The sequence below is a fragment of the Parasteatoda tepidariorum genome, chromosome 5, assembly GCF_043381705.1.
Source record: "Parasteatoda tepidariorum isolate YZ-2023 chromosome 5, CAS_Ptep_4.0, whole genome shotgun sequence".
NCBI lineage: Eukaryota > Metazoa > Arthropoda > Arachnida > Araneae > Theridiidae > Parasteatoda > Parasteatoda tepidariorum.
Window position 1 is genome coordinate 3,856,414 of NC_092208.1, and position 10,948 is coordinate 3,867,361.

At 33.9% G+C, this 10,948-nt stretch overlaps 1 protein-coding gene across 1 annotated transcript in view; it reads right to left on the minus strand.

Moving 5' to 3' along the window:
* The window catches only part of LOC107442352 (LIM/homeobox protein Lhx1), a 101,909-nt gene that overhangs the window by 63,903 nt on the left and 27,058 nt on the right, over positions 1 to 10,948 (minus strand).

Below are 10,948 nucleotides of genomic sequence, written 5' to 3' on the forward strand. Positions count from 1 at the left end.
CCGTCGTTAAACAGACGACCCAATTTTTGGATTTACGTCTACTGATGTGTTCAACTAAGTAGTCTAGTAATTTTGAACCCGATCCAAAAGACAAGGGAACTCCTGGATCAAGTATTGGGAGAAAATTGCCTTCGTGGAGGACTTTTTCATGTAACTAACCAGCATTTGCGTTACATGGAGACAAAGATCACGAGAACCTCCCACGGTTAGCCTAATGACAAGGGGACTCTAACCCATGGTTCGTTTACCAGTGAGGATATTTCACGTCAGCACTGTAGTCAGTGGAAGTCGGATGCAGAATTCGGATCGACTAGCCATTGTCGGGATTCGAACCCGGTTTACCTCATTGGAAAGCGGACGCTCTATCCCTTGAGCCCTCACGGCTCATTTTTTTTTATATATCCGTCGTTGAACAGGTGACCCAATTTTTGGGTTTACGACTACTAATGTTCAACTCCGTAGTCTAGCAATATTGAGCTAATCCAGAAGACAAGGGAACTCCTGGATCAATCTTTGACCGGTTTGGAATCGAGCCCACGAACTCTCGGACATGGGCCCAGTGCCCTACCCACCAGGCTATCCCGGTCCTAGGCTCAATTTCTTTAGATTAAATAGAAGGGTAAAGTAACGTTCATTCATTGAATAATCACAATAAACTGACTTCAAAATTATGAAGATGGTAGTGAAGGCACAAAAATAGGCATCTAAAGTCTTTCATTCATAAGACTCGGAATATGAGGAAAACTAGGAATGGTGAAAAACAAAACAGCGCGCTATGTATACTGGCATTCAAATGAATAAAAAGCAATTCCAGAGATCAGGTGATGGGACGGAAAGAATTTCCGCATTCTCGAATTTACGCCCAAGAGTCCTACAATGCACGGCAATTTATCACATTCTTAATAACGTACTTCCTTTCATCAGCCACGCATCCAACACCAAATCTAATTCTTCCAGTATACGCGAGTTATGTTTTCATGTGCATTAAACAACGTGCATTTCGTTTCCTTGCGATTCCCATGATCCAAAAAATTCCCGACTGATTGCAACATCGAAAACTAGGGCCACGATGGCTGCTGGGATAGAGCGTTCGCATTCTAATGAGGTGAACCCGGGTTCGAATCCCAGTGATGGCTGGTCGATACGAATTCCGCTTCCGGCTTGCACCGAACACAGTGCTGACGTGAAATATCCTCAGTGGTAGACGGATCATGGGTTAGAGTCCCTTAGCCATCAGGCTAACCGTGGTAGGTTCTCGTAGTTCTCCCTCTCCGTGTAACGCAAATGTAGGTTAGTTCCATCAAAAGTCCTCCACGAAGGCAAATTTTTCCCAATACTTCACCCAGAAGTTCCTTTGTCTTTTGGATCGGGTTCAAAATGACAAGGGTACGGAGTTGAGCATCAGTAATCGTAAAACTGAGAATTGGGTTAGGATGTTCCAACGACGGTTATAAAATTTTAAAGCAAAATATCTAATACTAAGGATAATTGGCAATTTAATACGGAATGCCATATTGGTTGAAGTTATAGTTTTTAGTGGAATGCTAATGTTGTTTCACGCGGTACAACTGTGAAATCGATTTATAATGGATTCTTTTTTTTTTTTTTTTTTNTTTTTTTTTTTTTTTTTTTTTTTTTTTTTTTTTTTTTTTTTTTTTTTTGCAGTTACTTAAAATAATGATACAAAGTATATATACTCTCTCTTTGATAAGTTTAAAAGCATGACTTTTTAAACTTATTCTAAATGACAAATTATAAAAGAGGGTTTAAAACAAGTTATTTCGTTAGAATAAATCCCGAAAATAGACAAATGGTTGCGCAGAAATTTTCAATTGCAACTTTTTTTTAAAAATAATGGAAATTTAATTAATAAAGAGAAATGACGAAAATTTTATTTTATTTTTAAGCCCTCATTGAACAGCTCACCCAATTTAGGGTTTACGGCTACTAATTTTCAACTCCGTTGCCTTGTAATTTTGAATCCGATATCAAATCCGATACAGAAGACAACGAAACTCCTGGATCAGTACCCCTAGAGGTATGATTTGTTATGGGAAGTTGGAGGACTTTATGACTCAAGCGATTTAGCGTGCATCAGTTACCACTTACTACACGGGGAATTTTCTGCCGGCGTTGATCGAACCCACGACCTCTTGGACATTGGCCCAGCGCCCTACCAACCAGGCTTCTCCCGGACCCAATGACGAAAATTATAAAGATAGAAAATTCGTTATATCGAGATAACCAATTCCTTATATGAACGTTCCGAATAAAAATTTCGTTATAAAAAGAAATTCGCTGTCGAAATAATCGATAGAGCTAATAATTTATAAAACAAATTACGCTATCATTACTGAACATTTCAGTGATTTTTTGCTGCAGATTGCCGCAGTAGATTTTCAGCCTGTATATGATATTTTGTAAATAATCTAAATTAAACTGAAATTTAAAAACTTCAATTTAAAAAATAGTGTGTTTATGTTACAAATTATTATTTTGTTACCTATTTTTTTAACTCCCATATTTAATAAGAATAATTACAGTCGGACTTCTATTTAACGAAGTCGCTAAATCCCGAAAATACGTTCGTTATATAGAAAATTCGTTCTATTGAAAATCACCTTTTGAAATTCTTCAACACAAAACAAATTTTAAATTCATAAACACTAGACATATTTAAAATAGCAATGGATAGACCTTTATCTCATAAACTAGTATCTACGATTTATTTGATTAATCTTAACCATAAAATAAATCTGCATGGAAAGCAAGGATAGAGCAAAACATTATCCAGTGTTACACTATCATGCCAACATACATTTTCCACTAAAAAAGAGCTAAATTTTTGTATAAAATTATAGCCGCATTTATTAAAAAAGTAATTTTAAACCTACATTACCGCAAGTGTTCCTAAGTTTAATTGCTGCTGATTAAATCCGTTAATATGGTCTGAGTTTTTCGTTTGAAATGCAAACTAAAAGGGATTTTACTGCTTTCTCTAAAACTTAAGTGGCTTCGAAAATCAACAAGTTTGAAATGTTCTGAAATATTTGGGGAAATATGGAAAGTGGATTCCAAAGAGAAGCTCGTTAAATAGAAAATTCACTTCGCTATTTGGAAGGTATTTTAGGAAAAAATATCCAAAATGCAGTTCCTCGAAGAAAAAAAAATCGCAAAATAGAGAAAATCGTAAAATGCAATTTCGTTAAATTGAAGTCCGACAGTATTATATATATGAAGGTGTATTTTTCATTTGAGCCCTTTTTAAAAAAATTATTTCATACGATTTTGATAAAATTAAGTTTTAAAATGAGGGTGAATCGGTGTGCGTGCGGGTGGGATCAGCCTGCGTAGGAACCGAGGATGCGCGGTCTTCCTGAAACTGCTCGATTTCGCGAGCAGGTCGTCGGGCTACCGAAGCTTCCTCTCTGCTGAGGAGCAAAATTGTGATGGCATGTCTTTGGATCATCCTCTAGGGATGTTTCCCAGATGTTTCCCATTGTGCAGCTCTAGTGTGACGTAAATAAACAACAACTGTTATATACTGCACTTAAAGTACAGATTCATAAATCTATCGAAAGCGTTTTTTAATTTCATGGGATGCCTATTCAATGAATCATTCATTCCATGCGTCAATATTGTAACAATGTAGGCGTTAATAATGTACCCACCTACTATTTAAAATGGCATTCTTTAAAATGATGTAAAAATTTGTGCACTTTAGAAATCAAACTTTTTTACGCTGATGTAAAATAAATTAATAAAACTACTAAATAATTATTAAACATTATTTTTTTTGCAAGGAATTATGCTTAGATAAACGAATTTTATAATTTTGCTCAAAAATTTTTGATTCGTTTTTAACGTTATTAATTCGTTAAATGTGAAATTAACGTTAAGGAGTCCAAAGTTTCAACTGCTCTCCTGGTAAAACGATTGGAACCCTATTTTCTAGACAACCCCCCTCCTATATTTAAGATCAAGAATCCAAACCCGTCGAAAAAAGGATATATTTATGCAGAGAAAGTACGTTTTTGTGCCTGATTTCGTAAATTAGGATATCATCTGCTTTAGTTAATTATCCGAGTCAAAATTCTTGATGGCCTCATCAAAAAAAAATGATGGTTTATGTTGGTTTCAGTGCAACTCATGATGGTTCAACATCATTTGATGGTCACCATCATCTAACATTTTCCATTGTGTATTCTTGGTTTTTGATATGCCAACAAACTTCCATCATTCCATGGTGGAAAATGATACTTTAATACTATGATGGTTAACCATCAAGAGAAGTTTAACTCCGTGATGGTTCCAACTATACATTTTCATGGTTTAATAGGATGGTTTAATAGGAATTCTTATTGGTTTCTCAGGAATATACTATTAAAACAATTAGGGTTTTTTTTTGATGTTAGACCATCATAAATCAGTCTGAATTCCTACGTTGAAGTGATGGTGGCTCATGATCGTTACAACATTTGATTTCTAAGAAACTATGATGGAAATTTCTGATGGTTCAACAAAAATAAACCATCAAAACAGGTTTATATTCTTATTTTGAACCATCATAAATCAGTCCGAATTTTCTTCATTGAGGTGATGGTTATTTATGTTGGTAACCATCAAAAAATATAATGGTTCATGATGGAATTATTGATGATAACCATCGAGATTATGTAAGTCCATCAATGGAAAACCATCAAAAATTTTGACATACTTAAAATACTTAAATTCGAGCCGTTAAGCTTGAGTACATAAAAATCCAATCATTAGATCAAAAATTGTTCAGGGTGTTTGTGGAGAGAGAAGTTATCGACAATGTCACTCTGTCATAGAATCGAGTTAACATGCCTTATATTCTAGTGAATTGGAATTGTATTTTTGTAGTGGTAGACACACTACAGTACACCCCCACCAGAATTATATCTGTGATAGAATTCGATGAAAGGATACCACTAGTTGATTCATTGCTGTTATGTGAGAAGCCGGGAGAGCTGTGTTAAATCACTGTACTTCTGCTGATCGTGAGAGCAGTATTAAATTTACGGTCATGGTTGCTTCTATATTGTCATTTGCAGTCGAGTGTCTGCAGGTCGAGGCTATGTGTAATCGAGACTGAGAAGCAAATGAGCGCGGAGGCATTTGCTATTCAGTAGCAGAATTAATGTCGCAGTCAAAAGTAGCNTTTTTTTTAATGTTAGATCATCATAAATCAGTCTGAATTCCTACGTTGAAGTGATGGTGGCTCATGATCGTTACAACATTCGATTTCTAAAAAACTATGATGGAAATTTCTAATGGTTCAACAAGAAAAAACCATGAAAACAAGTTTATCTTCTTATGTCGAACCATCATAAATCAGTCCGAATTTTCTTCATTGAGGTGATGGTTATTTATGTTGGTAACCATCAAAAAATATAATGGTTCATGATGGAATTATTGATGATAACCATCGAGATTATGTAAGTCCATCAATGGAAAACCATCAAAAATGTTGACATGGGTAGCATACTTAAAATACTTAAATTCGAGCCGTTAAGTTTGAGTACATAAAAATCCAATCATTAGATTAAAAATTATTCGGGGTGTCTTATGGGGAGAGAAGTTATCGACAATGTCACTCTGTTTTAGAATCGAGTTAACATGTCTTATATTCTAGTGAATTGGAATTGTATTTTTGTAGTGGTAGACACACTACAGTACTCCCTCCCCAGAATTATATCTGTGATAGAATTCGATGAAAGGATACCACTAGTTGATACATTGCTGTTATGTGAGAAGCCGGGAGAGCTGTATTAAATCACTGTACTTCTGCTGATCGTGAGAACAGTATTAAATTTAGGGTCATGGTTGCTTCTGTATTGTCATTTGCAGTCGAGTGTCAGCAGGCCGACGCTGTGTGTAATCGAGACTGAGAAGCAAATGAGCGCGGAGGCATTTGCTACTCAGTCGCAGAATTAATGTCGCAGTCAAAAGTAGCAAGTCAACTGTTGAATGAGGACAATTCATCTAATTAGTTGTGTTCAAATCGAAGTGGGAGTTTCTGTGAAGGTAGATGTGTTCACAACACGTCCGGGTCACCAATGTGGGGAGAGTAGATATCGGCCATGTCAACTTCCATCTATGAAAAGGTACCCCCATCATAGAGTCGAGTTAACATGTCTTATATTCCAGTGAATTGGAATTGTAGCTTTGTAGTGAGAGAACAGAGTTTATTTTTTATTTCCATTTTGCGCACAGTAGTAATTATTAAAAATTGGAAGATTTTCTTTTCCTCTTCTGATTTTTTTTTTTTTATAGAAACACCTGAACTTCCTTAAATATTTGTCGACGTTTTTTTTTATGACCCTTTAAATAACATTTATGATTGAACAATTTTTCTTTTACGATAATCGAATTAGTTAAATCAGCAAGCGTAAAATCATCCCTTTTCTCCTACAATATTCCGCTCGTTTTGTCTAAACTGATATAAATTGATTTTAATCTCGACGACCATTTTCAAAGCCATTATTCGTCACGTTTTCATGAGAAATGTAAAAGCTTCGAGTGAAATGTTACCTTATCGTCTGACGGCACGCGGCGAACATTTAAAGAAAGTCTCTTTTTAAAAAAAGACATTCACTTGACATGCGCCACTCATCATTACTTGGCAGGGAAATTTTTTCATGTCACCTTGATTCACAAGTGTTAAAAAGAGACATTATAAAGACCGCTGGAGCAAGCATAATTTTTTACGTTCACAAGTAAATGACGAAGAATGGAACTGAATCCTATTGGTGCATCTGCCTTTACAAATCAGATGTATACTTATAAAGTTCACATTAAAAATGACACTCGAAATTCAAGACATTTTCTTGGCGTGAAATTTTCCTGGGAATTGTCGCCTTATTTGTTTCTCCTGTGTCCATTTCTTTCTATCGCTGTAGTGGCATAACACAGCGTCTCGATAAGAAAATCCACCCTCTCGCGTACCTAACGATGCGACCTTGTACGAACTCCATCAGTTGTTGATGTAGCGCACTCCAATTTTGACAAGACATATTGACCACTCATTAAACGTTTACCGCAGATGATAAACTGCGGTAAACATTTAATGAGTGGTACGTTAATTCTTTATAGCCTTTTATATACATGGAACAAGCGGTTAATAAGGAGTCGAATCTCATTCCACGCATGCGCACAATCGCTTTGTAATTCTAATCTTTTCCATATCTTAGCTCTCGTAAGTTTGGTTAAATTTGCATAATTCCTTCATGGTGTTGTAATTTTCACAAACATGAGTGTATTGAAATTAATTTTTCGTAAAAAAAGAATATTGTGTAAGAGGTGCTTGAAAAAAGCTGTCATAAAAGTACCAAATGACCCATGAAAAAAATATGTACAAGGTAACATTTAAAATTCATATTAAGTATTGTTAATTCCCATCCAACATATAGATGGCGCTGTAAGCGTAAATTTAAATTGTAGAACTGATTGCCGGAAGCAACAGTGTATGTGTATGTGTAGCGGGCTCACGAGCGAATCTGTAATGCTGGTACAAAATAAATGAGTATAAAATTATTACAGTCCAATTATTGAGAGCTACCTGACCAAACTGGTCAAGTATACTTTTTCCTAAAAAAAATTCCATTTGCTCGCTCGCAATCCGAGAAACAGTCGTTCTTTTTGGATCGCTGTCTGTACTTACTCCTTTCCGCTGAAGTATCTAAGTATTTTTGTTTAATAAATATTAGTCTAAAAGTATTTGGTATTTAGATAGAAAAATTATTAAAAGCAATAATACAACATACAATTGTTAAAGCAAATGTTCCTCTTTTAAAGTATAGATACATAAAGTAAAACGAGCTATAAAGTATAGATACATAAAGTAAACGAAAGTAAAACTTGCCACTTACAACTTGCACACTTACAACTTGACACTTACAACTTGACACTTACAACTTGCACACTTACAACTTAACACTTACAACTTGCACACTTACAACTTGACGTTTACAACTTGACACTTACTACTTGCACACTTACAACTTGACACTTACAACTTGCACACTTACAACTTGACGTTTACAACTTGACACTTACAACTTGCACACTTACAACTCAACACTTACAACTTGCACACTTACAACTTGACGTTTACAACTCGACACTTACAACTTGCACACTTACAACTTGACGCTTACAACTGGCACACTTACAACTGGCACACTTACAACTTGACACTTACAACTTGACGTTTACAACTTGACACTTACTACTTGCACACTTACAACTTGACGCTTACAACTGGCACACTTACAACTCGCACCTTTACAACTTGCCGCTTACAATTTGCACCCGCTTACAATTTGCACCCACTTACAGCTTGCAACTTACAACTTGCACACGGTTTGGCATCAAAATTTAGCACCATGTGTCACAAATGCCTTTAGATTTGTTTGTCAATAAATAAATAAAAATTTACAATTTGACACACACCTATTAAATTTTTCATAAAAATATGTAAATTTATTGTTGAATTTATATTGAACGTAGAGTTGTCTTTTAGCCGCCTCAGCAGAAAGATGTTTATTAGAGAGGGAGTGGCATCATTCATTTTACAATGAAGGTCCCATCATTTGAATCCACCCAACAATTTAAAGACGATTTTGATAGATTCTCATGATCTTCAGTAAAATGCCAAAACAAGATTGATTTATTATGGAAAATTAACATCTCTTACGCCAAGAACATTTTTGTTCTTTTTTTGCCAGTGAAAAAAAAAATATTAAAGAAACAAAATGAAAACCATTGCAAAATCACGTTTGCACTATTATCGTGGTCTTTTATACAATGTCTAACTACTGAAAGGTTCTCTTTATTTAGAGTTCTGAACTAAAACAAAATCTTCGAAATGAAAAGAAAAAAGAAATATTTTTTAGTCTTTCTAATAACAAGTAATGAAAAAAAATTTTTTTTCAAAGTCAATTCCTACTTTGGTCAACAAAGAAAAATTTTATTTTAGTTACTTTTTATTAAATAATTTAAAAAAATTCTCCCATATAAAACTATAATTAATTCATTAAATTCAATGAATGAATTGATATTTGAAAAAACTGTATTAACATCAAGTGTCATACAAGTTTTAAAAAAATGTATTTGTACTTGAGTGGATGAATAAAAAAGTATTTTACGAACGATTTAAAATTTGAACGAGATAGAGGAAGAGTGTGAACTAATAGTAGGAATTGAATAACTATCTAAATAATAACTAATTCACTCGCATTCTAACAATAACGTGGTATTTTAATAAATATTCAATTGTTGCGTGGTCTTTTATATATAAATGGGAAAAGGGGGGTAACAGTTATCTCTTACTAAAAGGATTTTTTTCTTAAACTTTCATTTTTAAACGTTGACAAGGCGAAAAAAAAACAAACATTTTAGTAAAAATTAAGCTTAGTGTTTTCAAACTACGGAACGATTATTTTAATATAGAGCAATTCTCGTCAGTTATGAAGAGAATTCAATTAATTATTTATATTGGGGTGATCATCCCCCGTATTCTTAGAAAGTAAGTAAAAAATGTGTATCTATTAAGATATTTATATTCAAATGAGAGCGGAACAAAATCTCTTTCGAATTCGGTTGAAACACTACCGAGTAAGGCCAACGATGTAAGCGATAAGAGATCACTTTATTTACGCTTCTGTTTTCATATTTGGTAATCTGGCCATCTTATTGCGGAAATATTTTAAAACATTCTTGAAAAATTCCGGTACGTGTAAGTTCATTTGAATTTTCTCCTCACTGTATAGATTTCCTTTCGTGTTTTGTTCCATATTTTCTTTACATTGAATTTTTCGTTTCTTACCTGATATGTTTTATTTCGTATATATATATTTTTACTTAAGGTGTTCTATTTTCCTTTTAATTTTTTTGAGTGATTCCTCACACTATTGTATTGATATATTTTGCTTTGGCTTTATTGATACAATATTAGAAAGCACTCCTTTTTGCGGATATAATAGTGTGAGCTGATGAAGAGATTATATCTTTTCTTTAAAATTATTATTTATTTTGCTAGACTATATATATATGTTACTGTTAAAGTATATAATGCAGTTATTTCATAGAATACCTAGTTATTCCATAAAATAACTGATCGTGTCCGTTAAAGTGTGTAATGTGTTATTAATTTGACACTTTAACTAGTTATTCTATGAAATAACAAGGTATTCTATAAATTAATTAATGAGACACAGTTAAAGTGTTAAATAAACAATTTATCTAAAATGAAATAACTAGGTATTCTATAAATAAACTAATGATAGACAATTAAAATGAAAAAGAAGCAATTTATCTAATTTACGCAGCGTGTAAATGGTATTTATGGAAACGTACCATAAAATCATTTGTTACAACAAGGATTATAAAAATGACACTTGGAATTACAAAGAACATTATTTCTAAAACAATTTTTGTTGACATACTGGGTTTTACACGAACATTTTTTAAATCCCTGACTAGTACGAGATATATGATATAGATTATTTTACACTTTAACGGGCTGCAGATCGTTATTCTATGAAATAACTAGTTGAGAGAGAGAAGAGAGAGAGAGAAGAGAGAGAGAAGAGAGAGAGAGAGAAGAGAGAGAGAAGAGAAGAGGAGAGGAGAGAAGAGGAGAGGAGAAGAGAAGAGAAGAGAAGAGAGAGAGAGAGAGAGAAATGTTTTTTAACCTAACAGAATTCTTTGCCGACTGTTTTCTCTATAAATAAAGAAAATAAAGTAAATATTTAAGTGTTGTGAAAAGGATCTTATTTAGTTGTACTAAGTACTTCAGCCAAAATTTGGGAGCCACGTAAGAGAATTATATATATTAGATCAGAAACACATCATTAAAAGGCAGAATGCTTTGGTGTTTTCAAAACAAAGCAAACGTTGCCACCGGCGGAAAAGAAATACA